The sequence below is a fragment of the Tasmannia lanceolata genome, unplaced genomic scaffold (assembly GCF_043159265.1).
Source record: "Tasmannia lanceolata isolate RefF3 unplaced genomic scaffold, GAP_Taslan_0.1 ptg000003l, whole genome shotgun sequence".
Taxonomy (NCBI): Eukaryota; Viridiplantae; Streptophyta; class Magnoliopsida; order Canellales; family Winteraceae; genus Tasmannia; species Tasmannia lanceolata.
Genome location: NW_027518680.1, coordinates 24,800,462 through 24,806,461, shown reverse-complemented (window position 1 = coordinate 24,806,461; position 6,000 = coordinate 24,800,462). Strand labels below are relative to the sequence as shown.

At 37.1% G+C, this 6,000-nt stretch overlaps 1 long non-coding RNA gene across 2 annotated transcripts in view; it reads left to right on the top strand.

Moving 5' to 3' along the window:
- The first annotated feature begins 1,689 nt into the window (after window positions 1-1,689).
- LOC143862057 (uncharacterized) overlaps window positions 1,690-6,000 on the top strand; it is an 80,393-nt gene continuing 76,082 nt past the window's right edge. For both annotated transcript variants that reach the window (XR_013240136.1, XR_013240138.1), the window contains exon 1: window positions 1,690-2,138. This is a non-coding gene — a long non-coding RNA (uncharacterized LOC143862057). The remainder of the gene's footprint in view (window positions 2,139-6,000) is intronic.

Here is a 6,000-nt window from a genome sequence, read left to right as displayed (position 1 = left end):
CCACTCCCTGATGACACGGGAACGAGACGATTTGTCTTTCCTGGGCAGGGAGGAAAGGCGAAGGGGGGGGGGGAAACCGGAGGAAGAACCCGGGTTCCTCCTAGCCTTCCTCCGAAGAGCCGCAGGGTCCTCCCTCGGATTCGAAGACAAGTCGGGGTCACTCGACGATTCCTGGAAGAGACAGGCCTTGCCCCTAACTCACGAAGGAAGACCAGACATGTTATTGAAACAGGCACGAAAGGACACAACTGCAAGGCGCCAGGGCGATCCCCCTTTTTAAACTCAAGAAGGGAATCCTGGTACCTCGAAACAAGGCAACACATTTAATGACGCTACCGATTTCCGGGGACGGCCGCCGAAAAACGACGCGCCTCCTCGTACCCCGGAGCCCTCGTAAATATCCTCATCATGACTTCGCCCGAACAAAACGTTACTCCATTCGCCCATTCAATGGACCAAAGGAGTAAGGGGGAGTTATGATAGGACACAAATACGGCTGTGTTTCCAGATATCGCCACCTGTCATCCATGCACAACCAGAGCCCAATCATCATGAAGAAAGACGTTGAAAAACGGCAAAGACCACACAATCATGACACGTGTCACCCTCCTGCCTCCCAAGCCTCATCATCAGAAATTATGGAAGGAAATGACCGCCAAATCCATGCGCGCCGGCGAAGCAGGACGACGGCCCAATTTTGCAAAAGAAGGTTTTCTCTCCATAATGATGAAAGGGGCCGCGCGCCTCCCTTTAAAAGGGAGGAAGAGGAAGAAGGAAGGGGGCCTGCTCGAAAAAAAGAAGACTTCACCCATTCTCCACTCCGGACACCGGGAAAAGAGGCGAGGTAACAACATAGGAGGCTAGGAACTCAATCCTACTCTCCCTGCTAGTCCCCTCCGACCCACTCACTCACGCACTTAGAAAAGATTTCGCACGTTGCCCATGGTATCGAAACCCCTTCCCCCTCTCGCTGTTCTTTATATTGATTGGTCGAAGGATCTGACTTGGGTGTCGAAGTGGTCGTCCAGGACCCACCCCTGACCCCTCTGTTTGTGATTGCAGACCCCGCGGACGCCCTCTACCGACTGTGCAGTCGCAGACCTAGATTCAGACGCCATCAAGAGGTATTGTCACAATTTTGGTAACAATCTTTCTTGGATAGCTGATGTTTATAGTACAATTTACTTACAGGGACATATTTTAATTGTTACATAGTTCTAGGGTTATTGCGAATGTAGACACTCCATTTTGACAGAACCCTAGATAACTTCGTTTGATTAAAACCCTATTAAACGAGTGATTTAGAGTCTCAAATTTAATCCTAAGGTAGTTTAGGATCCCTAGAGGTACCAGTAAAATTTTAGAGCAATCTGCCGAGAATTGCCCAATGAAATGAACTAAAGTGGTAGGATAGTGTAAGAGGCGAGTGGTTTAGCCGGTTTAGGTTTGTGCTAGTGAGACTAATTTGCAGGAAGGGGAGTGTCCGAGTATCCGGGTACGTAAAGGAGGGTAAACCATTTTGTCTAATTTTTTATTAAAACTTTTTCATGAGACCACCACCATCTATCAAAAACAAGTAAATAACATCATAAGGGGGGTTCTCCGAACAACCTATGGGGACCAAAAATTATGAAAATTACTATAAAAAGAGTGTTGGCTTCTCTAACAAGCCAAGAAAAAATTAAGACTTTCTTTTTTATAAAAACCTTAGCATAGAGAGAGCAAAACCCCTCAAACCCTAGCTTGTCTTCTTCATTTTTTCCGATCAAATTCTTTGAATCTTCTCTGGCCGATCTCCGACACATCTCCGGCGGGCATCTTTTCTTAAACCTTTGACGAATTTCCATTTCTGCAAGCCTTCAAATTCTTTGAGCTGCAATCTTTAGCATAGAAAACCCTAAACCCATATTCCAAAGCTTTAGATCTGAACATCAAGCTTTAGAACCTAATATTAAAGCTCCAATCTGTCTTTTTCCTAGCCTAAAATTGTGTATCGAAATTACATTTCTATTGAATCAATGTTTTGCATTAGATCTAACCAAATCTGTGGAGAGAAGAAGAACGAATTGAATCTCTACAATTCAGAACGAGGAATCAGCAGTTGAAGCAAGAAAAAAACAAACGGAAGATCAATTCAGGTATTTTAGTGTCTAATGTTGTTTTTAATTTCCGAGATAATCTCAGTGAGTTCCTATCTACTATTTTCAAGTGGTATTTTGGAAAGAGGAATAGGAAAAGAACACATAGAATGTCTGTGATTGTGAATTCTATTGGTTGATTATATTTTTGTCACCATTTGCTGAAAATTTCATTCTCTGTTTTGATTTAAGAAAAAAAATCATTTTTGTCAGATTAGTTTCTTCGGCAGATCCGCCGGAACCTTAGCTGGATCAAAAATTTTTTAGTCACTTTAGGATTTTTTTCCCTTTCTTCATTAGCGAGATCTGAGGAGTTGATTAGTTTTCTTAAATTTTAACATATTTTTTATTGTTTCAAAGAAATCTCAAATATGTAGTGGTTTTAGATCATGATTCTAATAGAATTGGTTGATTATGTGTATATGTTATGATAACTATGCCATGATTTGTGGAAGTTGAAGTTCTAACATGAGAATAATTTTTTTTTTATATCATTGATCCTGTTTATAATATTTGGCATCAAGTTGTTTTTATTAAAAAATCGAGGATTATGTTCTGTTAAACTATCAGTCAAGTTGAAGCAATGAAAATTTCTAAGCTCTGATTTTGTAGGTTCAATACCTGATAGTGTTATGTGGCAAGTTGCTTCAATTTTTTTTATGTTTTGCTAAGTGACTTTGTAGTCATTCCATCTGTTAAGTTTTGAAATGCTCTTTGTTTCATTGAAGTGTTATTCCAATAGTTATTTAGTTTGTTGAACTTTGTAAGTAAACACTGTTGTATTTCTTGATGGAATGTTTTAGTAGTTATGTATCCATATTCATATTATTCTAACCTGTTCTCTCTTGCTCGGCTGATGAAAAAGAATCAGGATTAGAATAATTTCACATTGAAACCGTGATTTTAAAGATGGAATTTTTTTTAGGTAGTCAAGTGACAATGTTTTATCAATGGTGAAAGGCTTTGCGTTTTCTTCGCTTAATTTACTTTGATTTTTTGATATTTGGAAGATACAGTAGTAATACTTGAGCTTTTGTTCAGCCTTTACCTCAAATTTCATGAACGTGAATATGTATACCTGAATGATTTGAAGGTCCAAAGGATCTGCTTAGGGTATTGAGATCAATTCCATTTTAATTTCTGGTAATTGGTAGTCTTTGGGCATGAAACATGTATTTTATTTGGATTCCTTGACTCATAGTTATTAATTGCAAAGTATGATAGTATATAAGTTTACATTTTCTCATCTGACTTCATTTCTTTATCTCCAGTATATTATTTTAAATGCTCTAAATAGAAGGTTGAACATTGCATTGAGTACATGCTATTTCACCTTTTTGTAAATACTTTGATTTCAAGGTAGATTTTTAGGGTACTGTCGCTTAGGATAAAATGCTTTTATATGTATGTGGTTTCATACTTTAAAGGAGACACAATCGGAGCCATTTGTTTGAGCAGTTTACGTTTGTGGTCTTTTCAATAAAGCTTATTGCTCTAATACCTTTAAGGTATGACATTAGCCAAACCAATGTTTTGGCAATTATTTGACTTCAGCTTATGTTATTTCATTTATTATTATTATTATTATTATTTTAAATTAGGGATTGTGTAAGCTTTTTCTTTGGTAATAATTAACTCTGGATGTGTGCATATAAACCAATGGGGCCTAAAAGTTGGGACTGTATTCTTTGTTGTTTCTACATGGGTCAACATTATTAGGAAAAGGTCTTTAACCAGTACATCAAAGTACCATAAGAATTAGTTTGGAGTTTGATTGTGATATTAAATAACAGCAAGTGCACGGATTGTGTAAATACGGGTGGTCTTTTCAATAAAGCTTATTCTACATTTGTTTGGGCAGTTTACGTTTGTGGTCTTTTCAATAAAGCTTATTGCTCTAATACCTTTAAGGTATGACATTAGCCAAACCAATGTTTTGGCAATTATTTGACTTCAGCTTATGTTATTTCATTTATTATTATTATTATTATTATTTTAAATTAGGGATTGTGTAAGCTTTTTCTTTGGTAATAATTAACTCTGGATGTGTGCATATAAACCAATGGGGCCTAAAAGTTGGGACTGTATTCTTTGTTGTTTCTACATGGGTCAACATTATTAGGAAAAGGTCTTTAACCAGTACATCAAAGTACCATAAGAATTAGTTTGGAGTTTGATTGTGATATTAAATAACAGCAAGTGCACGGATTGTGTAAATACGGGTCGAACTCAGGGAAGAGCTTATTGTGGTTTCTACCCTTATACTATTTAGAAAATAAACTTATGATATATTGTTGCCTGGAATGGACTCAGGATTTTCATGGACTACAACCTCGGATCCGACAATATATTTAAATTTATAAACTAAATAGACAAGGATCGAAAACAATAAAGAAACGATTACCAATTTAACCCTTATATTTAGGCAAAGTAAACCAATAGAGGAATCTATTAATTATCTAACCTAATTAGAAAACTAAAATCTAAAGCATATGTTAATTGAAAAATTGGATTTGAAAAACTGCTCTAAAATAGATTGGAGATTGATTGCACAAGTAATTAGAATTCTAATTGAAACCTTAATTCAAATTAAAATATTACTTTGGGTTAGAATCCACCATGGGTTTAGATTGGATAATCAACTAATCCAATTTTTGCATTGGATAGTGTATTTGATAAATCCAATCAATGGGGAATAAGATCTATGGATGTCATTGCCCATGAATAATTGATCAAACATACGATCCAATTTTATAGATTATATAAGACATTATATTTGTTTATCGGCAATTACTCATATGAAAGGAGAAAGCCAATGGCATGAGTGATTGGGATCCAACAAATATAAACCCCTATATATGATGTTATATAAGCCACTGGTTTTAATTAATCATATTTCTCCTTCCGTATGGTTTCATCTAAATCCTAAGTAGATGGGTTTAGTTACTCATGGAGAAGGGGAAAGAAGTAAAGAAAAAGAAAAATAGAGAGAGAGCCATTCAAGAACTTGAGAGAAGGAAAACAAAACAAGAACTCCTCTTTAATTGAAATAATAACAAGATTACATCATAGTTGAATAGAAATAAAGAGCAAAAACAAGAAAAACTTATTCTTTTTCTCCTCCTCAATAAATGGTTGAATCTTTGTCCTTCTTCAAGCTTTGTTGTCACCCTTGGATTGAATCTTGGATGGTTAGATCGAGCCTTGATTGAGAGAAAGAAAAAGAATTTGAAAAGAGAACAAGAGAGCCTAAGAGAGAGAGTGTAGAGAGTAGAGAGCATGAGAGAGAGCCCTGAATTCAATATGACATACACTTCTATTTTCATCTCTCAAGGAAAGACACAAACTTGGCATCTTTCGCGTATTTTTGGCAACCACCACCTGTCTCTGGTGATTTCAGCAACTTCATCATTTGTTGGTAATTTTGACAACTACTTTTCTTCTTTACCATTTCACCAACTTTGCACCTTGCTTTTCTAAATTTCTCTCTTCTTTTTGACTTTTCAACGTGGGAATAAGTCGAAAAGAAGACAAAATATATGTAATATAGCAAGTGGGTCCCACAGTTTCTATATGCATGGCTTCTAGACCTGGCAAACGGGTAACCCGCGCAGGTACGGGTAAGAAATACCGGCGCGGGTACGGGTGGCCTTTCATGAACCCGGAACTCACCCAGGCGGGTACGGGTAACCCGGCAAATTTAAAGAATAAATTATATGAGGAAAGTGTTAATGAGTAAACTTATGGTGAGCTTAAGCGCCCCAATCACTTGGGTGCCACATTTTCTGTGGTGATCCAAACCATTCATTTGCAAGGCCCTATCATAGATAGGGTGTGTACCAAAAATCAGCTCCATAGGATC